The sequence below is a fragment of the Marmota flaviventris genome, chromosome 3, assembly GCF_047511675.1.
Source record: "Marmota flaviventris isolate mMarFla1 chromosome 3, mMarFla1.hap1, whole genome shotgun sequence".
Lineage (NCBI taxonomy): Eukaryota > Metazoa > Chordata > Mammalia > Rodentia > Sciuridae > Marmota > Marmota flaviventris.
The window spans coordinates 136,271,404-136,296,370 of NC_092500.1; positions in this window are offsets into that span (position 1 = coordinate 136,271,404).

Consider the following 24,967-nt stretch of genomic DNA (forward strand, 5'->3'; position numbering starts at 1 on the left):
TATGCATGCCAGCAACATCTCACAAAGCTGAACCTAGGTTATATGGAGACTAGAAGCAGATGACACTAGAATAACACTAAGGATGTATTAGATTTAAATACCAGGGATTTATACTTTATCATGTACACAAAGGGAATCAGTGAGAGAGGTATACTTTAAGAAGATTGAACAGTAGTTTAGAGGGAAGACAATAAAATGAGGTCATTCGAACAAAAATGACCAAGAAATAATGAAGTCTAAAGGAGTAGTATAGTAAATGAAAGGAAGAAAGAGATTTTACAGATGTAGTAAAGTTTAAAAAATAAAATCAGGACTTGTATATGAAGAGGATGTAAAGGATAAGAGAATGAGAGGCTGTGAGATGACCTCAACCTTGGTCTGTTAAGAAGGTGGTGGTATTTATAGAAACAGAATATAAGACAAGGAGCTGGTTTTAGAAGGAAGCTTATGAATTTGCTTACTTATGTTCAACTTAATGCATTCCTGAGATATAAAAGGGCAAAATCCAGCAGAGAAGTGGATATTAGGTCTGTAGTTGAAGAACTCAAAGGAAAGATTGATAACCTCCAAAGAAATAAGAGTAGATGAGCTTCACAGATGGAAAAGGGAAGCAGAGGTTAGAACTACTGGACAGCCTTTAGGAACTTTCTCCTTGGATTCTGCCTAAAACTGTGTTTAGTAGTGGATGTGAGTAAATCTAGTACATTTAGAAATGGAGAACAGAAGTTAGTGGAGGATACAACAGGATTGTCAGACAGGGAGATTATGGCTCCATGGTGGCCAACCTAGAGCAATTTCAAGGGAGTCTTCAGTAGCCTGCAGGTACAGTGGATTTAGGGGTGGGCTTACTGGTTTTCCCTGGCACTATTCTGTAAGTGTCACTACAGCACTGTTGGTGAAATACAATATCCTGGGACACTTGAGACTTTGGTTAGGATCCTATATATTTGTAATAGGAAGGAAGATTTTGATGAGCTATTTGATTAGGGAGTCAGAACCAGTATCTGGGACAACACTCAAACACAAAATAAATATTGCTAAATTGCTTTCAAAGGAGCAAGCCTGGTTGACTCTTTTTGGTTTGCTAATCAGTGTATTCAAGTTTGGGGTACAAAGTCAGAGTAGCTAAATTCTACAGGAGATGTATGCAGTTGTGTTCTTCCTCTTCCTCTGCCTCTAGTCCTATCCATGAGGCCTCCCCCCCCTCTTTTATAGAATGTTGAGCAAATATTTAATCAATATTAATTTGAAGATGAGCTACCTCTGGAGAAGAACTGTACTCTTATACTCATTCGATGAAGATGAAAACCTTGATTATAACCAATTACTGCTAATAAATATGAATTTGGAATTTGGGAATTATTTGTTGAAGACTTAAGAATGGGAATTATCACTACCACTTAATAATAATTCAGATGCTGGTTTGGAATAACATGGTCTGTTCCTGAAAATAGACTTAATTGTATTAAAAATTACCTTTAGTGTGAGTTAAGTGTTTACTCCCCCCCCACACACACACATTTACAAATTCAAAGATTTGGTAATAGTGGTTAAAATGGTTTTTTAAAAAGGAGAATATTTCGGCATTGCAAATTATATTGTGTTTTCTAAGAAAGTATAAGAAAAATTGTTACCTTCATCTTAATAGATAATAATGCTTTGCTATATTAAAAAAATTTGAATGACTTATTTTTATTTCTTTTAGATATACATGACTGAAAGAGTGTACATATTATGCATAGATGGAGTATACCTTATTCTAATTAGGATCGTATTCTTGTGGTTGTACATGATGTAGAGTTACCCTGGTCATGTATTGAATGACTTCTAGAATGAGGAACACTTTGTTTACTCAGTAAGGGTAATATAAATGTCAGGAACCTCTAATGATCTTGTGAATTTGATGGGCCAAACTCTTAAGTAAATTAATAAAAACAATTTCTTTTTTTACAATGTAAAAGTATGGAAATAAAACCTTGGTCTTTAAGAACTTAAAGGGTAATTTCCTTAGGGAAAATGTACTAAAGCAAATCTTTAAAAAAATTTATTTTAACCCTAGAAAGAATAATAGGAACCAGAACCTCTTGGTCTGTGGTTGTGAATTCACATCTCATTTCTAATTATTTCTTTAAGTAGATAACCACAACATTGTGATTTATTCCAAACTATAAAATGGTTTTATGAAAAATTGAAATTGATTTCCTGTATTTTCTCTTTATAAATAAAATGATCCAATCCATAAAGATATCAGAAGTATAAATTCATTAAAATTATTAAAGCTTATCTGGTGAGATGGCTTTTATTTTTTCAGGATGATGGTATCAAATGGGCTCTCAAAGAAGGGTAGAAGCTTCAGTTACAGGTTCTTGAATGATTTGATAATTTGACCTCAGAGTAAAAAAGTATCATGGCCAAGTATTTCCTTTAATCTACTTTTGTAATCTCCCATATATTTCTAATTGGCATTTAAAACTGCAGTTTTGTTCCTTAAGAAGTAGTGATACATCAATCAATAACAGTGTTTGCTGAAATTCGACTGACTTATATCTTAAAACACACACACACACACACACACACACACACACATACACTTCACTTTTATCAGAGGAGAACTGATAAAGTGGGCAAAACATTTCAGAACAGTTTGGTTTGCTCCTGTGAATGTGATTTCTTCTGTGAAATTTAACAATTTAGTAACATTTTTTTCTTTTGCAGAATGAAAATAATCTTCCTATAATTGTGAAGCTATTTGAAGCTCTTATTTTGTAATGAAACAAGCACTGTATGTGCTATTAGGTATAAAACTTCTTTAATTTCATCTTTTCCCTTCTTCCCTCTTCCCCACTTCCTCCTCCTCCTCCTTCTTCTTTGTAGAGCAGGGGACTGCACCCAGGGCCTAGCCCATACTATACAACTGCTATAACAGAGCTACATTGGCACCCTAATCCTGTATTTTCTTTCACGACAATTGCCATACCATATTGAAATTGTAGCTTATGAGCAATGTCATCAACAGTATTGACTTAGCCCTAACATGCACACACCCAGGCAGTTTGCTACTCATTATTTGTTCTTCCTATCCATCCTGTTTTACAGATAAGTAAACAAATCCAGATTTATACAACCTTCTCAGACTCAAGTAAAATCAAGCAGTAGAACCTAGATCGACTCTTTCTCATTGCTCAGTTCCTGAATATTATTGTAGCTATATCCTCTTTTGATTTATTCATAATTTCTACTAGACCGTGAGGTGTTCTAAATAAAGGGCTTTAAAATATAAAGGCCTAGGGCTGGGGATGTGGCTCAGAGGCAGGGCGCTCACTTACCACACGTGAGGCACTGGGTTTAATCCTCAGCACCACATAAAAATAAAATATTGTATCCATCTATAACTAAACAATAATTTTTTTAAAAAAAAGTCTATTCTATGTAGAAATTCTGTTGTGATTTTACAAAATTTATGCAATTTACTACTACTTTGCCATATGAAACAAATTCAAAAATTAGGGTGGTATTATGTATATATTATAAACTTAAATGATTAAAACTGAAGGAAGAAAGAAATAATTTATGTATAATGAATAATTATGTATCAAAAGCAGAACATGAATATTGATTAGGGAATATTTCCAAAGCAATGCAATTTATTATTTCATAAATAAATAAAAGTGTGAAGATTACCAAATATAGAACCTGATTCTTCCATGGAATGATTTGGGAACATTCCATCAGTGCATTTATAAGTATTTATTGCACAACACAGAGAAATAATTTAGTTTGGGGATTTTGAGAATACTATCCTGTATTAAAGGAGTTTAAAAATTGAATTAAAGAAACACTAAATAAGTAGAATTTCAGTGCTTAAGCAATGGTTCAAAAACAATTGAATGCAAGGAGTCAAAAAAGGATGCTCCTTTAAGGGTCTGCAACAGGAGCTAGGAGAATGGAGGGATGGGGTTTGAGGAAACCAAATGGAGTGATGTTTCAGGCAAGCTTGTTGCAGTGCAGACTTAACATCTCACTGTGGCAACTTCCTTGACAATCAATTGCTACTTGGTATTGCTCATCTTACTGAACACTCCTTTCTCTGCAACTTTATAAAACTGGGGATATGTCTGTAATTACTCATATCTTTTAATATTCAAATTCCAAGTGCAGTTTCTCTTCGGATGAGCTTCTTTATGGCAGGGACCAAATCTCACTCATCTTGGTGACCTTGGTACTCACCATTACTATTGGCCTTCCGTGAGAGATCAATGGCAAATAAACAACAAACGAATCCATATGTTCATAAGAAATTAGAAAATATTTGAGTTGAGAGGATTCTACATATTTTTCTGATATTTTTCCTTCCAGGATCACTCCCTCTGCATTGCCCATTGATCATGTGTAGTTTTAAACTTTATATGGCCTGTGTAAGATTACTGAAAATCCAGATGGTCACAAACATTCCAGTGGCACTGTTCTTATATTAACTTTGGATTTCTCCATGAAAAGGAGAAAAAAAGACCCAGATAAAATATTAGCATCCTTACTCCTTCCCTACATCCTACAGAGGATGTGTAGTTAGATTAGCTAGTTCACACAAGTCTAAGTAGTTCATACTAAATATGTGGAAACAATACAATTAGTTATTTAACTCACTGAGTGAATAGAACCTGATCCAAATGAACTAGAGATCTAGAGGACAAAACTAAATCCAATAAATACTAGAAGAAAATAAGAATAAAAACTTCATAATCTGAGAGTAGAGAAGTATTTTTGATTACAAATTAGAACAGGACTGATATACTGAACATATTGAATAAAAATCATTTTCAGAGAAAGAACAAAAAGAGTCAAAAGAAAAATGATATAAAGTAGGACAAAATATTTGGAACATATAAAAAAAAACATTATTAGAATCTTAAGCCAGCAGGAACCTGATCTCAGGTCTTGCTCTTTGTCCCAGAAACCAAAAGGAAAAAGTAATGGTGGAAGTCAGGAAAGATACTTGTTGTCAAGAACTCTCTCATCCGGAGTTAAGGTCTGTCCCCATTTCCAGAACCTCTTTAGTCTCCCTTCAGTGACAACTGGACAACTGTAGGCCCAAGTGAAAAGTCAGTGTTTTTAGCAAAGGCAGCTTCTATGTCCCTCTTATAAAAAGGCCGATACCTAAAATAGAGTTCTTAAAAACTAATCTAAAAAGACTAAAATTATAAAAATTGGCAAAACACATGAAAAAACTGTTCACTCCAAAAGGCAAATATTTTTCAACTTTACTTATATAATAGAATGTGAAATAAAACACAAAAACATTTCTCACTTGTTCAATTGCCAAAATTTAAAAATTGATAAAATATTCTTACTTTGAAATGGTATAAAAATAGGCAAGTTGTTGGAAGTTGAAGAAATATGTGGAATACAATTGGGTAATGTATCATAAAACTACAGGTATGTTTATTCTTTGACCCAGTAATCTAATTTCTAGAAATTTACCCTGAAGATATACCTTTATGAATACAAAAACACTACATTATGTATTGCATTTGATTTGTTAGGGCATTACTGAGATTGGGCCTATTCAAAGATGCTTTCAGACTTCAGTTTTATTTTTTTCCTTCAAACAATGGGAATTCATTTAGGGAATTAATATTGAAGTCAACTAAGGCCTGAACACACCTGGACATAAATTCTTTAAATAGAAAAGTTCATAAGTTGTCTTCCAGGAAAAAGAATTCCAGACCTTTCACTAATAATTCTTATGGTTTGGAACTGGATTTTCAAGAATGGATATGAACAGAAGGAAGCTAGGTTATTGGGTCAATGTTGTCATGAGCTCAAATTTTCCCATGCAGAACATAACTCCCCCCAAAACATATGTGCTACCTTTCTTCCACTAGGCAAGCAAGGACTCTCTTCTCCCTTACTATAAATTCCCCCCACCTGCTATCAGCCAACAGAGTGGTAGCATATCAGGCTTTATAGTTTCTGGCCTTTTTATTAGCTGACCACACAATAAAGCCTTTTCTTTTTGCAGAAATCTGGTGCTGTCTGGTCACTAGGCAAAGACTCCTTTGACTTGCCATATATGAAGGTCAATTAATTGAGTGACAAGGTGGTGGTAGAGAAAGAACTGTGTTATAATGAGTTTGATTGAGGTGATTGGAAAATAGCTGGTCAATCGTCCTAAAGACCATGTTAATTAACAACCACGAGCAAAGAGCTTATATAGGGAATTTAAGAAAGTGTGTTTTTAGCCAATAGGTAGGTGTAAGAGGTATTGTTAATCCTTCAGTGGTCCACTTCTTTGACACACATTCTGATGTTATCTGAAGGTCATCAAAGTTTTGGGTTCTAAAAATCTAAAGAAATTGTTACTGGATAGGAAGTCTTATGATAGATTTTACTTTTGTGCCTTTTTTCTGGAATAGCTAAGTCTAGCAGTTAATATCTTAAACATTTAGGTGTAGCTTTACTTTAGAGTTTAGAATGTTGGGCAATGGTAAAGAAAAAAAAACTAATTTTGGAAAGGACAATTTACAAAGGGCAAGTTAATTCATTAGGCAGCTTCAATTTTCTTGCCTTCTGTGTGCAGGGCAGCAATTCCTTTCTGGATAACAACCTGAGAGCAACTTGCTTTTTGAAGGTTCCCTGTACCGTCTAGAGAGTCGAGTTGGAGGAACAAGATTTTAGAGACCAAATTATTAGAAGGTTATTAGAATGATTATTAATATGAAATACCATCCTACCAGAAAACAGAGGGTATGTGACTGCCACAGACTTAGAAATTTTGTCTGTCACATTATGTTCTGGACGACATAAGAATTAACCAGTGTCTTAAGATGAGAGATTTGTATGAGAAACTTTATAAATTCCTAAATAACCACAGCTTCTTAGCTGTCCTCTCAGTTGCCATCTCTGATGAGTGGAGCCAGTCACTGTTGCTGTAGACTGTTGGGAAGGAAAAAATTTCCTTTCCCCTTCAAGGTTCAGTATTTGGGGGCATGTGAATTTTTAAATTGACAAATGACAAATTAGCAAAGAAAAAAGACAAAGTGTACTTGTTATGTACACAAGAGATTATAGAAAGCAGTTAAAAGCAGTTAGAATTGAGACTTATGTTCCATCCTAATAGGGAAAGAGAAGGGGGAAGAGAGGGCACTTATGGTAATACAAATGGCCTTCAGGAAAGTTCCCTTAAAAGAACAGATGGGGACATGGTAGTTAGGTGACAATGTTATACAGGTGATTTATTACCCTGAATTCTCTTGCCCCTCATCTCTGGTGACAAGAGTCAATCTAACCTGGTTGTGAAATTCCTGGGGAGGGGATCAATAACACGTCAATTCTGTTAGGAGGCTCTGTTATTAGGTAGATGAGGAGAGTTCAGAATGAAAGCTTTTCTTGCATCGGTTGATTCTCAAATTCTTCAGTGTCAAATAATCCTTTCACCACAAGAGTAGATTCTGGATGTCTTGAGGGCCATCACCACAGTCCTCAGTGACTCATGTCAAACTTATAATTTTAGAATAAATAGTTGAAAGTGACACTTCCCCATTTTTCTACACACACACAAGAAAAGAGGAGAAAGTGTCATTTTAAACTATTTAAGCATATATATTTGTGTTTAGAAGACTCATTACTAAATGAGTAATTTAAGACAAGGGTCAGCAAACTTTGTCCTAGAGCACATTGTTGTAAGACTTGAGAGCGAATAATTTTCCCATTTTTAAATGGTGAAAAAAAAATCCAAGAATAATATTTAGTGACATGTGAAAATTAGTCCATAATTTTTTTAACTAGTGCCTCATGCATTCACATCTTTGGCTGCTGTCATACTGCAATAGAACTGAATAGTTGTGACGAAAACAGAAAAATATTTACCACTATGCCTAGCTGGGTCAAATATCACATTTGTTTCACAGAGATATTCTGACTTAAATACTGGAAAGAAAATGTAACTTGGTTTTTATGCAAATGTCAATTTATTTAAAGTAGTTATCTTACCTTAAGTTATCTTTCTTTGAGTAGATGTACATAGTATGTGTATATATACTTAATGTTACATGAAAGACATAGTTTTCTCTTGATATCGACAAGGGACTCATTCTAGCATCCTTTGTGAATATCCAAATCTATGCTACTCAAGCCTTATGTAGCATTTGTATGTGACTTACACATATCCTCCCATATGCTTTAAGTCATCTGCAGGTTACTTATAACACCTAATGCAACACCTATACACCATTTCATTTGAGTGGATTCAGTAAAGTACTTGGTGAACGATAATTTAAGTTTTACTTTTTGGAACATTCTGAATTTCAAAAAAAAATATTTGTATCTGTCTGTGGTTGGGTGAATCCATGGATGTGGTACTTATGGGTATATAGGACCAACTGTAGTGTATTTCACAATTCAAAACATATTTCTACATTAGGCATCAATTTTTATAATTTCTGGTTGGGTTGTGGAAATCATGACACTCAGTTCTCCACTTTTTCAGGCTTATTTATAGCTAGGTCTGTCAATATGACCTCATTTTGGCCAATGAAACATAAGTAAACATAAGTACAACTCTGTTGGAGAATGTAAGTCCTGGGAGAGCTTTTGCTTTCCTAATAAAAAGATTCAAATGTTCTAGAATCTGTTGCTTTGGGTCTCTGGGCAAAACTGCTCACCTCATGAGACAGAAAGAAAAGAGCAAGACAGGAAGAGGAAAAGACCAGGGTTTCACAATCTCCTTTGAAGGTATACCCTCTATGTTAGTTTTTTTATTGCTGTAACAAAATGCCTGAGAAAAATAACATAAAGGATGAAATATTTATTGTGGTTCACAGTTACAGTGTATGTTGGCCAGCTCCATTGCTTAGGGCCAGAGGTGACAAAGAAAATCATAGCACTAGAATTTGGCAAATTTTCTCAATTTGTGATGGCAGTGAAGCAAAAAGAAAGCAGAAAGGGTCAGAGACAAGATATATACTCTTCAAGAATGTGCTTCCAGTGACCTACCTATTACAATGCCAGAACTATTCAAACAGAATAGTAACAGAAAATGCAAAGAGTTGCAATCATTTTAGTTTTAGTGAAAATATTCCCAATTTTTAAATGGAATAAAATATACCGTAAGTATATAATATATAAAACAATCATAGTATTTGTACAACAATTAAAGAAATATAATATGTAGCCATTTATCTTCAAGACCACAAAATAAGATACTAATGATACAATTAATAATACCATGCAACAGAACTTCAAAATTGGGAAGGATAACATTCCCCCCAAAATATGGCATCTATTTAGTAAACAAACAAAATTCAACAATCTGCCAAATGAAATGAGCTGGTTCAAGTATTTGAGGAAATTCTCCACCTGCCTCTTTGCAACTTTAGTAGTTGTAATGTTGGATTTTGGCAAGTGTACAACATCTTTTAATTTTTAAATATATCTGAAGGGGAAAAATATCTCCCAGAGACAAATTCCAACAAAATAAAGCCAATTACCAGAAAGCTATGAAATCATGCCGTGATAGTATTCCATTTTTTTCTCAGTCTTACACAAGAGCAAATACATTAACAGTAAACAGCATCTTGGACACAAAGTATGGGATAGAAATTCCTTGTCTGCTGCAGATTTTAGCAGGCAAGAGGGACCTGCATAAAATGTAAAGTGTAGAAGCTTTTTCCCAATTTAGAAGGTATAGCACCATGTAATAGAAATAGATTTAATGATGATTTTTTTTTTCCAGAAAGGAAAAATCATGCTGGTATATCCATTATGTAACTTACGGTTATTCATTTGCCTGTGAAAGAAATGAAACTTGAACTAGTTAAGCAAGTCGGGGGAATTTACTGTCTTTTCTAACTGGAAACCAGACAACAGAAAAGACTACTTTAGATGTAGGAAGCTCTGGATCCAAGGACTCAAAAATATAAGTGCTTTCAGGGCTGAGGTTATGGCTCAGTGGTAGAGTGCTCACCTAGCACACGTGAGGCACTGGGTTCAAACCTCAGCACCACATTAAAAAAAATGAAATAAACATATCATGCCCACCTACAACTAAAAATATATATATTTAAAAAATATTTACGTGCTTTCTCTGTGTCTCCCACACACTCTATTTCTGTCCAAATATGTTTATTGTTACTCATAGACTTCTGCGAGATCACAGAAGGTCATGATCTTAAAATCTAGGGGCTCCATACAATCTGCAAAGGTAGGAATGACTACTTTCTTTCTCCAGAATGTGTCTCTCCTTGAACCATTTCCCATAAAAAAAGATATTGGGTAATTTGTTGGCTGCCACTTGGGTCCCATCTCTGGAGACACTAGAGTAAAGTACTGTGCTTGGTAACATTCCATCAGAAGCATCTGATCAGAGTGAGAGTGGAAGTTCTATAAATACTAAAATACTGTCTCTCCTTGCTATTCATGGGAGTTTGGCTCCAAGACTCTCTGTGGATACAAAAATCAGCAGATGCTTAAGTTTCTTATATAAAATGTGTAGTATTTCCATACAACCTAGTCCATCCTCCCATTTGCTTTAAATGATCTCTAGGTTCCTTATAATACTTAATACAATGTAAATGCTGTGCAGATACTTATTATATTTTATTATGTGTGGAGTAGTGACAAGAAAGAAGGTCTGTGTATGTTCAGTATGGGTGCAATTTTTCCCAAATATTTTGCCTCCAGAGTTAGTGGAATACATGGTTTTATAATCCACAGTTGAGGAACCTATGAACAAAGAGGTCCAACTGTATTCATACAAATACATTAAAATTTCTTAAAGTTTACAAAAGTTTTCCTTTATACCATAGCACAATGTTTGTTTAAAATAGTACTCTTAAAGGAGTCAATGATTTAAAAATCCTTCTGGTTTCTGTTTTTCAGATAGGCCCAAATAACTAATTTCCAGGCTATGAACATCAAGCTGTTCTTAAAGTTGTTCTTCAGTTGTAAAAGAATGAACTCACATTTAGAGAAATACACTTGAGGAAAAGTTTAATATATGAGCCCTAAGTCTGGTCATATCTCCAAGGCATTATCTCAATTCCTAAAAGAGCCTATTATATGCCATCCCACAGGATACACTAACCTTGCTGTGTCCTTACTTCTGACTTTTCGTGTCAAGTTTTCAACACAGCCACAGTGCAAAGCCCCTCACACGTAGGCTGAGATGGCCAAAAAAAAGCAGTTGCCCTTTTAAATAACAGAGTAAAGGTGAATTAATTAAAAAATGAGGATGCTTTCCACACTCCCTATTTTCCTGCCCTTTTAAACAACTCAGGCAAGGACTAAGTTAATTAAAAATAGAATGTAGTTTCTACTTTTCTAATTTTCCTAGGGGTTAGAGAACTCCTCGTTATGCTACGTCACCATAAATGAAGGAAGTTGTTTCTTCCCCTAGTACTTCTTTCTTGCTGTATTGAGACATTTTCCCCTCCCCTACCTTTCAAAATGTAGTTCACTGGAGTACGTATTCTTCATCCTCACACTGAAGGATCTTGCTGTATGTTCTAAGTGTTCTTGATCCAGGGTGAAAATTCACAGGCCCTCCAATTTACCCTCTGTCCTCTGAAAGCCATACCATGGTGCATGCCTGTAATCCCAGTGGCTTGGGAGGTTGAGGCAGGAGGATCGTGAGTTCAGAGCCAGCCTCAGCAATGGTGAGGTGCTTAACAACTCAGTGAGACCCTGTCTCTAAATAAAATACAAAATAGGGCTGGGGATGTGGCTCAGTGATCAAATGCCTCTGAGTTCAATCCCTGGCACACCTGCCCCCCCCCAAAAAAAAATAGAGTAAAAGGCATACCATGTAGTTAGTTTGAACAGTAGCCAAAAACTTTTCCCACTTCTATTTGTGCTGATTGGTAGTTCTCGTACCATCTGACCTACATTTAATGACTTATTTTGGCCAGTGGAACCTTAGCAAGTTTGACACAAAGGGATGCTTGAAAAACCATGTGCTTTAGGGCTTTCCCTTGTACCTTGAGCCACCATGGGAATAGCCCAAGCTAGTCTGCTGGAGGATGAAAAATATATGGCCCAGTCAATCCTGTTACCCTAGCTAATACCCAGGTCTATCCTTCAAGCAGAGACATAGGTGACTACTGTTACATATGTGAGCCCATTTGAACCCAACTAAAATTGCCAAATCAGAGAATCACAATATATTAATGGCTGTTGCCTTAGGTTTCTAAGTTTGGGTGTGTTTTTTCACAGTAACATCTAATCAATAAAAAGTGTTATAACTGGATGTTGGCAACTCTCAAGTCATGTGACTCAGCGGTGTGCCTAATCCTCTAAATGCTGTCCCCCAACACTACAAAAAAGAAACTAAAGTAGGGAATGAGCAAGAATAAATAAATTCGGAGTGGGGAAGGAAGTGAAATTCCTGAAATAGAAGTGAGTAACCATATGGAGGCTCTGGAAACAAATTTGAACATGTAAAGGGATGTAAAATCTCTTAGAAAAATAGAAGATAATGGAAGCAAATTGACTAAATATGATAAAATTAGTTACTTTACCAACTACAGATGATTTTCTAACTAACAAAAAGCATGTCACAAAAATCAGGATGCAGAAAGTGTCAGCTTCTTCCTTAGTAAAATTATCTTGGCATCAGCAGTGAATTTGGAAGGAGAAGAAATTAATAAATAGAATAGCATTATAAAAAAAGATGAGTTTTGTTTTGATGATAATATGTGTGTATCTCCAGGATACATCCAGTTAAAAACAAAAAGACAAAATGACAAACAAAAAAAACTTATCTAATTAACAAGGGAGTCTGATAAGCCACCTCCCTGAAGCAGAGCTCCTAGATAGCTAGAGTCACATGTGAGTATAGCTAAATCCTGTAGAGAAGTCACTCAACTGAGGTAGTCAACACAATATATGACACAAAAATATCAATGCAGTTTACCCATATTAGCAATAGGTACATGGAAATGGAAAACCAAGCAAAGACCCATGCTCCATATTACTCACAATTGTTAATGACATATGAATAAAATAACATCGAAGTTAATAAACATGTTCTGTCACAAGTAAAAAGACACATATGCTCTGACAGTTGAAGATTTAATTTTACAGTGTTACTTTTTCCAAAATTAATCAATGATTTAATGTTAATTCCAATTATAAATTGTTTTTTTCTAAAATTGGACAAATTATTTAAATTTTATATAAAAGAATAAATACTTAAATTTAACAAATAAAAAATAAAAAGGATTTTCATTAATTGATATTTGAAGTAACTATAATCTACTGTAATGAAATCAATACATTATTAGCATAAGGATAGATCAAAGAGAAAAAGTACAATATGTAATGATGATAATCACACAAATATTCGGAAGAAAATAAGTCTAGTTACCTAGAACATTTACAGACATAAATGTAAAGTATAAGATAGCAATACCAAAGACATTTTCAGAAAATAAAAACTGAGACCTACTTCACAAGCTCAAGGAGAAATCCTTCTTGCCCAAGGCACCAATGCAGATATGCTAAAAGATAAATAACCATAAACAAGATGTAAGTTTGTATGGATACCATACATGTATAAAAAGTGGAATTTTCCTACACATAAGTGAATTTAAATTTTGTATAGATAAAACTAATATTTGTATGAAGAAAAATAAGAGAGAAACAGATATAGAAAATTAGTTAAAAAATAAAAATACCATGTAGCATATATGATATGCTAAGTATCACTTCAAATTCTTTACATGTATCCAAATCACTTATTATTTAAAACAACTCTTTTAGGAAATTAAAATTTAGTAGATTTGGTTTGGTATGTAATAAAATAATATAAAGAATAGAAATTTACTTCTTAAGGTTCTGGATGCTGGAAATCTGAGATCAGCATTCCAGCATAGTTGACTTTTGAGAAGGACTCTCTTCTGGGTTCTGCACTGCCAATTCCTCCTTGTACCCTCACATGGAGAAAAGAGTTAACTAGCTTTCTGGCCTCTTCTTTCATGGGCATCCATCCCATTTATGGGGCGCCACACTCATGACCATAATTATCTCCCAAATACCCACCTCCTAATACCATCACACTGGAAATTAGGGTTCAACATATTCGTTCTAAGGAGTTGACACAAGCACTTGTCCATTACTCTCATCTTAAACCCACTTATAATACTTCTTCTCAAATCAGAAAACTTCATGAAACTGGTGTAGCTCTCCATTGCTCTTCAGTGAAATATGAAGTTATACTTTTTACAATGACCCATTTTCCTTTGTCTTGTCTCCTATTCTCTTCCATGAATCAACTCTAGATTTTCTATTCTTAATACTTTTATTTCTGTAATAAATCCTGATTCAGAGGCTATCATTTTTGACTTGAAATCTGATGGCTTTCTCAAGTTCCATCTTCCCATGCACTTTTTCTTGACCTCAGAGCAGGTGTAATCTCACCTATATTCTACCCCCAGGACATTTATGGTGTTTTTGTATGTGTATATTGTGAGTTCTGTACTGTAGGATAAGCTCTTGGAAACAAAATGTTTTACTTCTCTCTACATGTTTAGAAAAAAGTAATTACTTGAGGTATATTTATTGAGAAATGTAGAAGTTTTCTACTCAGAAAATTTCAGTGGCTAATTTAAGCTTTTATTCTACATTTTCTAGCACGGAATTTGAAATTGGTGTAATATACTATTCTAGTATTTTATAGATATACACTTTAAAAATGTTTTTACTAGTGCATTATAGTTATGCATAATAGTGGGTTTCATTTTGACGTAACCCTGCATGCATGAAATATAATTTGTTCCATTTCAGTCCTCAATAGTTTCTCCCATCTGTCCCTTCTCCCTCCACCTGTTTGCCTTCCTCTACTCTACTAGTTCTTCCTTGTATTTATTTTTTAATAATCCACTGTCTTTATTCCGCTGATCTCTTCTTTTGATAAATGTCTATTTCATTGTTTTGTCCATTTATTGATTGGATTATTTGTTATTTTAAGTTTTTTGAGTTATTTGTATATTCTGGTATTAATACACTGTCAGAGAATTTTTCTCCCACTCTGTAGACTGTCTCTCCATGTTCTTGTTTCCTTTCCTGTGCAGAATCTTTTTAATTTGATGCTGTCCCATTTATTGATTCTTGCTTTTATTTCTTGACCTTCAGGGGTCTTATTAAGGAAGTCAGTGCTTGCACCAATCTGTTGAAATGTTGACCCTATGTTTTCTTCTAGCAGTTAGGGTTATACGTTTTTGTGAATTCTTTCTGCTTTAATTATTTATAGTCTTGTCAAATGCATGACCTTTTCTGAACTTTCCTCTATTTGTGATTCTGTTTTTTTTAGTATTCTATAAATTCTAAATATACAAGATATATTTTATATATCTTAGTATTTTTGACTCAACTGATCAATGACATGGTAGTGACTCAGAAATGTTTCTTGAATGAATAAATGCTATTTCACTAATCCATTATGTCTTTCCATCTACTCTCTAATCACCACAAAGGAATTGTTCTTTGAAACTCAGTTCAAATACTCATTGATCTGTAAGCCTTGTCTGACCACTTCACTCAAAAATAATTACATTTTCAGCTATAAGTATATTGTGTCACTTTAATTTGGAGATTTTAAACATAAATACTTGGCATCTTAGTTTCATATGATTTCAATATTTCTTCTAGGTGTATAAGTGCCTTGAAAACTAACCCACTACCAATATTGCTTAATTTCCTAAGTCTGATAAATGACAATGTCTAGTCTAATTTCATTCTATTTAATGACCAAACTGAGCCTCTATCATTTCCAGAATAATGCAGCACAGTTTTTCTTATTATTTCTTATAACACTTTGATTTAATAATTTTAAATTATTTTCCATTCTTGATATACATTCATATATACATGCATCAGCTCTCCAATGAACCTAAAGGTCCTAGAAGCCAGGAGACCCTGTATCCAGTCTATTATTTTATCTCTCCAGTCTTAAAAGACAGCATATTGGATCAATTAAAACTTTTAAAATTCTATATTTTAAAATAGAATTCTAAGATATATAGATGAGCTTTTTAATATTTTCTCTTATATAACTATGAGATAATAAAAGTTATATAAGGGAAGTATTTAACATACACATTACCAGTATATCATAAGTGTACATGGAATCAGGAGTCTATAATTCTATTTTCTACACTTGCTTGTATGAATTTTGTCATGTCATTAAAAAAGTTTAGGTTGGCTTTAAACACATTAGTTTCTTTGTCTATGAATGGACTGAAAAATATGAGCACTGTCTTTGCTATAGGTGGCTATAATGCTTTGTAACTGTTATTTATAGATGGAAAGTGATTCAAAGTACAGAATTTTTATGATAACAAAGCTAGCTGTTCTTGACAATTTTTTTTCTAGAACCTAGTATTCTTTAAGATTGTGATCACTATGGAGAGTAGGCTGTACCCTGCTTTGAGTTAATTTATAATATGTAAAACAGTAGTTTTTAAGCTGTGCCTAACCCTGAGTTACTCCATTACATAAAACAGTAGTTTGCCATGAATTACTCCATTTTCAGTACAAATTCCAAGGTAGAATGACTCTACACCTTGTTCTTACAAGTAACAACAATCATCTGCTTGGCATAACCATAAGGCACAAATTGACACACACATATGTGTGCCGACTAATCAAACTAAATCAGGAGCACTTGTACACGTGGACATCCCAAATCATATGAGGGACACTGGATTCAGGGACTTATCAAACTCACCAGATGCAGCCCTATCACCTAAGAGTAATACAAGGGGAAGCCCCATCCCACCAGACTAGACACTGCTGCATCCTGATCCTGTCACCTGGTCATTCATTATGAGCCCTGACTAGGAAAATCACTACAGTGAGGAACCTGTTTCTGTTCCTTCATGTCTCAGCACAGTGTGGTTTCTCCTGCCCATCACATCTCCTGCCCAGTGTGCCATGATGGCATACTCCAAGCTGACACCTCAAGCTGATACTCAGAAACTGCCATCCATCTGGACCCTCTACCTTGATCCTCTGTGGAACTAGTTTGTGTTAAAATTCGTATCTCACTATCTACAGTTACTCTAAATCTGCATTCATATCTGCTCTCTGCCTGTGCTCTTGGCACAGCATCCTGTAACCCTGTAGCCACCTTAACCCTTTCTTAGTCTTTTTGTGACATATCACATCACACTTTGCCCAATGATATACAAATATATACATATATCATTGTGTGTACCACTGGGTGAAGTATGATGTGTGACTTGCGTGTCGTAGGTATTAGAAATTGATTGGAATGGAACAAAAAAAAAACCTTGTGATTGCTTGGCTTCTGATTATAGGTGACCCACAAGTATTTGGTAAATTGCTACCACTGAGAGTGGTGTAGTTTGTGAATTTATTGTTATTCAATATACTCTGACATTGTGGAAAGACACAAACATATTTGGTCTCTGTTAATGCTATAACTCTCTCACAAAAAATATTTTATTTAAAACAAAGAAAAATAACAGAATCATCTATATTTAAGAAATGCTACGTAACACATTTCAACTCTATAAAATTATATTTTATTGTATTCTATTAAAACAGTATAAATTTGTTCATTCAAATAGCCGGCTTAATTTTTAATAGCATTGTGCTTACCAAGTTTTTTTAACCAAAAGATGTTTCTCACTTCTTTTTTTTTTTTGATGACATACCTGGAGGAATTAATGTTTCTTCATATGCATTATAAGCAAGTTTGGACTAGACACTAAAAGCTTAACCTTTTATTTAAATTAAAAGAGCAAGCAAGTGCTTATGGCCCAATACAACCTTAAAAATGCAAATTACCAACACTGTCTGAACAAATTGCTATTAGGGAGTTAATTTTGTCATTTGGGGAGATATTCTAACTCTCTTTGGCCCCTCTGGTGCTATATGCCATACTGGAGCAGTAATTTCCTCAATGACACCCTAGTGGCTGGAAGGCGTTAATGCTCTGCTCAACATGCTTAATTGACTCCCAGATGTAATTTACACACTGGGGTAATACCAACGAATATATAGCTTTTTTTTAGTTTTCCCAAAATCTATAAAACTTTGAATGATTCACATAGGATGAATTATCAAGTGGTACAAATTAACAATCATCAATTTAGTTCAGAACTTTAAAATAATTTTTTGAGGGCAACTAGTAATACAACTTTTAAGACACACACACAAATCATAAAATTTAAATAATATTTCTGAAATAATAAAATACTTAATTGTTTTCTTTTTTATTTTAGACCCAGAGGAAAAATACTACAGTTTGGAGTGCCATCTTAATGATATTTATTCATCAAGATTAGATTGCTTTCTTTCAATTCATCTGTTGGAAGAGCATTAGAAACTTATTTGTTTATGTGGAGTTGGATAGATGGAAGGTTTATATCCCACTTTGTACCTAAGGGAGAAGCAAGAAGTCCAGCCATATCAGAGAATGTTGTAGAGATAATCAGGATGGGAAAATTATACTCAGTCAAAAAAAAATATAAAGTTTTTTTTTTTGCTTTATTTTTAGTTTAAACTGAATATTTTTTTCTTTCAATTGTGTTAAAAGAGGTAGAAATTGCTATTTAGTTATTCTTCAGAAACAGTCTTTTAAAAATGTGGCTCTTCACTCTGTTTCTGCCTCATTTCTGCTGGGTCATGCTGTAGTCTCCCAGTATTACAAGTTGTTCATTAATGTGGGAATTTCAAACACATCGGCATGCTTTTTACTGAAGTTTATCAGAAGAAGGAAAGTCTACAGAGACCTCACTGGTGATTCCATGTGCCTGTTGGACCTTTGGGCCTCTCTGTAACACCATTTCATCCACTGCCATTAGCCAAAAGACATAGCTTTAAAGATCAGTGTCTCTTTGTGGAATGGTGTTCAATGTTTATTAAATGCATAGATGGTTTGCTTAAAAAACTACATAGAACCCTTTCTTATCCTTTTGTCAAAACAAGCAACAAAAAAATAAACCTCGGGGGCTGGGAATATAGCTCAGTTGGTAGAGTGCTTGCCTCACATGCACAAGACCCTGGGTTCAATCCCCAGCAACTCCAAAAAAATAAAAAATAAAAAATAAAAAAGAATGAACTTCAGTGTCTCCTACTTTCCTACTTGGATTTAGGTCAAGTTAGGTGTTTTATTCAGATTTTTCATAGATATGACTAATAGACCCAACCAGAACAATTGTAGAGGAGAAAAATTTCCCATTCTTTGGGGCTCTAGGTATAAGACAGGACATTATGGCAGAAGAGTGGACAGAGGGATGCTGCTCACATGATGAGCAGAAAGATACAAAATATATATCCTAAAGTCATGCCCCCAGTGACTTTTGTCCTCCTGCCACACCCTACCCACCTTCAGTCACCACTCTGTTAATCTCATTGGGGGGGGGGGTAAATCAAAGATTTGATTAAGACTCTCATAACCCAATCATTTCTCTAAACCTTGAATTTTCTCACACATGACCTTTTGGGGGACACCTCATATCCAAACCATTAACACTAGGTCTCCTTAGACTATCATAAAAAGTCTTTCAAAATTTGGATTTTTTATATTTTTTCCATGTAGTTGAGAGAAAGGAAGGAGTATATTTGTTGTAGGTAAGCAGAATTGTGAACTTGATAGTTCCTGCAAGATTTCCTGGTCAACAAGCTAGCGAAGACCTATGCAGTCTTTTCTCTTAGAGCAAGAAGGCCAAATCCAAGCAACGTAGTTTCTTACTAGGCAGGAGCTTCCTCTATGGGTATCCTTGCCAGGAGCAGAAAGGACTACTATGTCATAAAATGCAAGCTCTTTAGGAGCCCAGAAGCTGGGGATTCAGATAACTCTTACAGATGGCTTACCAGTACAAGGTAATCTACTTATTTCCCCTGTGCCATGGCTTCTTTCTTAGTAAGAGAGATGGATGGTGGGCTCCCAATCATGCTTTTATCCTTTATGCTTTGTCTCTCAGAAATTATGGCTCTGACAAGCTGCCCAAAGGGATTGTAGAGATTAAAGTATCAAGTATGTTTCTGTACTGACTCTAGCCTTCTGAATTTTCTCTTCCCCAAATACAATGCATTCCTAACCCATGCAATGTTACATTGTGGAGAAACCCAGAAAGGATTTCCATCCATAAAAAGCAAAGTTGAAACTATCAACCAAAATTCACCTAAAATTCATGCATGGAATAAAGGAATAATCTTAAGCAAATATTCAAGGCAAGAGACAAAGAGCTGGATAAACAGAACTTCAGGAATCAAAGGCACAGCTAAGTTCAGAGTTCTGCAGATATTTGAAGAGACTGTGAAAGATGGGAGAAGGGTGTCCTTGGCTAGGAAGACATTGTTTAAAATGAAATATGGCATATCTATCACTTTAGACTTTTGTCATTTCTTTATGAATTGATTTCATTGTTATACAATGTAAACATGAATTACAACATCATACAAATATAGACAATCATGTGTTGATTGTCTTTAAATAAAGAAATATACATGGCACAAGTCTTCTTGAGAGTAAACATGGAGAAGGTTTTATATTATTATTTCCTTGAACCCAGAATCAGAACTATGGCTTTTTCCAAACAATCCTAACACTTAAGCTAAGTAAATTAGTGACAAAACCAGATTCTCCCTGGAAAGGACTTTTTGTTGAAAGAGCAGTGAAAAGAGAATTAGTAGCAATAGCATCCTGTCTCCTCTGTCTGGATATCAAGGCTCTTTCCCTTATGTTAGTAGAACTATTGGGGAAGACAAAAGTGGTAACCCCTTTATGATGAATGGTATTTGGCCTTCACTTGGGCTACTTTTAAAAGGGAGAAGCAAGAAGTCCAGCCATATCAGAGAATGCTGTAGAGATAAGCAGGATGCACCCTGACTATGGCCAGGATATAATCTTCTTATAATTTCCATTTTCTGTTATTAGGAACAATACTTTTATTCTCCCTATTAATTTTGCCCAAGTGCCTTATATTGAAAACAGGCTCTGAACTTTATTGGATCAACTGCTTTTATATTTTTTAATTATAGGAAAATTTAACATATGAAAATATACTATTTAGCAAATACTGGTATAAACTGCTGCTAACTCTGTTACTTAAAAAACTTACAATAATTAAAAAAGTAACAGGATTACAGTAATTTCTCTTATCCACGAAAGTATGTTTCAAGATCTGTAGTGGATGCCTGAAACTTCAAATAGTGTGGAACCATATAGGTATTGTATTTTTCTTAAATACCCTGACACATTGCCACATAGTATGAGAGTTAATCTGTCCTTACATGTCTTATTCCCTGGGATCTCTTTGCATTACTTCTCTTGCATTTTGGGGCTATCTGCATTGTGGGGCCATTATTAAAATAAGGGTATCTGAACACAAGCACTATATACATACAGTCAATCTGATCATAGGGATGGCTAGTAAGTTACTAAAATGAGATGCCAGACAAAAGTGATGATTCACTGTGGGGCTACACAGAATGGGATGGTGTGAGATTTCATCATGCTATTTAGGAGGGCATGCAATTTAAAACTTATGAATTGTTAATTTCTAGAATTTTCCATTTACTATTTTTGAAGCAAGGAGTTGACAACAGGTAACTGAAAATATGGAAAGCCAAACCTTGGATAAGTAGAGGCTACTTTGTTTCTTCTTTTTCCTCCTCTCTTAGAGAAGGAAGAAAATGTTTGGAACAAGTCCATGTAAGAGTTTGGAAGGGGTCCTATCAACACTTTGGCTCTCCTTCTTTGGTTTGGATTCATTCACTTCTAAACTACTTGATTTTGTAAGATTCAAAAATGGACCAACATGATTAAAATTCTTTCCTATGTGAGAGGAGTGGGGAGAAAGAAAGGAGTAGGAAACTGTGGACTAGGAGCTTAGAAAGAGGTGACTGAGTAGATGGAAAAAATGTGGTGGGTAATTAGGATTGTCCTTCAAACATCCATTTCAAATACCTTCTGCCATGTTTTCTTGGGTCTTATGGAATAGAAAGCTAAATTTAAAAAAATCCATTTCTCAGATACTCTCATTGCTAGACTTCTGGAATTAATTTAATCACTGTCAATCTTATAAATTGAGTTTTATTAAAAGATGTGACATTCATTAAAGCTAAATTCCTTAGAAGCGAGTAGTCATTGGGGTCATTCAGTGTTTTGACTCTTGTTTCCTGCTTTGGCTGTGTCCTAATCATGGCACAGGTGGATTGTTCTGGAACTTTTTCCCTGTGGTGGGAGTCCTCTGATTCTGCAACTTCCTGATTAGCGGTAGAAGTAGCATATATCGAGTGATAAGGATGATAATTGTCATTTCTTTAAAATTAATAATTTGTTGATAGATAATACCCTAGGAGCCTCTTACATTTCTGTGTGTTTTGCTGCCTTCACTTATTGACTTTTCAAAGATAATAGTACAGTGAACAACCTTGGAAGATACAGATAGTGTGTTCCTCTGGAGCAAAGAGACACATACTTAGTGACCAAAATAATAACACTGTCAGGTTGTGAGCTGCCCAATGGAGAGGCCCACATGGCATGGAACAGAGGGTGGCCACCAGTCAAGAGCCAACAAGAAACTTGGCTTTGGAGTCCAATAACATTAGAGGGATCAGAACTGTGAACCCCAACAGGAGTAAGCTTGAGATCACGCATGCCTTGACATAAATGCCATCCTAAACAAAAACTTGATTACAGTTTGTAATGCATGGATTCCTGACTTACAGGTACTTGGATATAATAAATGTTGCTATTTTAAGTGTCTAAATCTAGGGATAATTTATTACAGAGCAACAAATAACAGAAACAGTCCTTGTGTGAGTTTCTGGCCCTGGAAGACAGATGGTCTTCAAAAGAAAGGGAAAGCCTCAATCTCTAAGTAAATGTTTAAAGAAAAACTGCCTGACCAGGAACATCTGTTTTGAAATTTTATGTGAGAATTATGCTTCTAATGCTCAAGTTCCTGAAATTGGGGATGGATAGATAGCACAGCTAGCATTCTTTAATAACTCTGCTTTGTCTTAGTTACTTTTTATATTCCCAGCCCCACAATGTGTTGCACAGATTTCTCCAGTATTTTTCAAATTAATTTAAATATTTTTGAAATTTTTCTACTGTTAATTTGAAAGTTGTATATTTCACTTCTATTTATCCTAGAGCTTGTTCTTACATTTTTAACATATGTGTGTAATGAGTCAGTGAATTAGCATTCATAAATTGTAATCAGAAAGCAACTTTATATTGTCTCCTACTATCCATTAAAATTTGATTGAATGAGGAGAGTTTACTGGTGCCAGAAAAAAATGCAGACACTCATGCAGGAGAGGACCTGGTACGTGTAGTTTTAATAAGTTCCCCAAGTTATACAAATCTTCCCAGAGTTTGGGAACCACACAAAATGTCTTAATATAGAAATTGGTATATCCAAATATATTGATTTCCACCTTAGTCATCCTTTGAAGAGAAAACCCCTCTCCCAGTATGGCACTCTTTGCTGGAAGTGTGTGGTGTGTCTCCTGAGAAGCCTTGGGTCCTTCTCTCCTAGCCTTATTATTATTAACAAGATTCTGACCCACCCAGGGTTCAAGCAGGTGGGAAGAACATCGAAAAGAAGGAGAACTTTTATTTAATTGCTATGCTTAAAAGTTTTTATATACATTTTACTAATAAAATATTCTTCCGCCTGAAGAATATGAGAAACTTAGAAACTTAGAAACTTTCCTTATCCTATTTAATCATTCATGTTATTGCTGCTTAAGACATTTATTTATGTATTTTTAAATCTTACCAAATTAGTAGTTGTGATAATTATTTTATAGAGAGTGTATTGAGATTTATTTCTGCATTTCCCAATTATTTGGTTTAATGTTACTTTTGTTTTATTGTACTGCAGAAGTTGTCTTTGTATCTCTTTCCACCACTACTCTTTCTCTCTTTGCTGTATATAGTCAGTATCCTAAATTCAATATGCGAAGATTACACTTGTCAATTTGTCCCTTCCTTTTAAGAGATTGTCACTTGCTGTAGAATTTCAGATTATCATTTTTTTCTCTTCACCCCTTGAAGATATAACATGTATGTTGTGCCTATGCAAAATACATCTTTGCTATTTCTCTTGCTAAGAAAATATAAAAGCTAAATCCTAGCTAAATATCTTTATTCCTAGACTTCCCTGTTTCTGGGATAGTCATTAGCACAATTCTTGTTAATAAAATGTAGCTAAGACTCTATCGGCTACCATCTATGAAAGGTTTTATTTTCATGGCAAAAGAAGATGATATTGCTGACAAATTCTGTAATTTATTCTTCCCATCTTGGAGGTATATTTGACTTCTGCAGCTACACAGCTATGCTGTGATTTCAAAACTACAAGCGTGAGGGAATGAATTTTAGAGATGCCTGCTGAACACTGTTGAGCCACCCAAACAATGCCAATAACCACAGATCTGGTTTTATTTAAAAACCTTGTATTTTACAGTGTCAGATCTGTGCATTAATTTTTTTGTACTGTCTTTCTGGTAATTATTTAAGTCCAATTTCAAATTTTAACCCTTCTGTGCACACTTCATAGATTCACTCAGACAACAGTTCACTCTTTCCTCTGTGTGCTGGGAAAATTTATCACTTTTTATTGTGACTTGTTCTTTGAATCTGTTACTCTCACCTGATTGCTCAGAAACAGGTGTCATGATTTCTTTTTTTTTTTTAAATCACAAAATAGATGTTTAACACTTAGTTAATGAATTAATCTATGTCTGATTGGCCTGGCTACTATGCCCAAGCTCAAAACTATTATTGATTTGTTTTCTCTGGAGGTTCCTCTTTTTATGAGTATGTTGTGTTTAGTGAACTTGATTATTTCTAAGGGACTTGGAAAATAAAAAAAAAAAAAAACAAGATAAAGTAGAATGAGATTGTCTAGGAGCAAAGTGATTTTACCATTTCAAAATTAATTTACTGTTTTACTACATGTTTAATGAGACTGGAGAATATTTG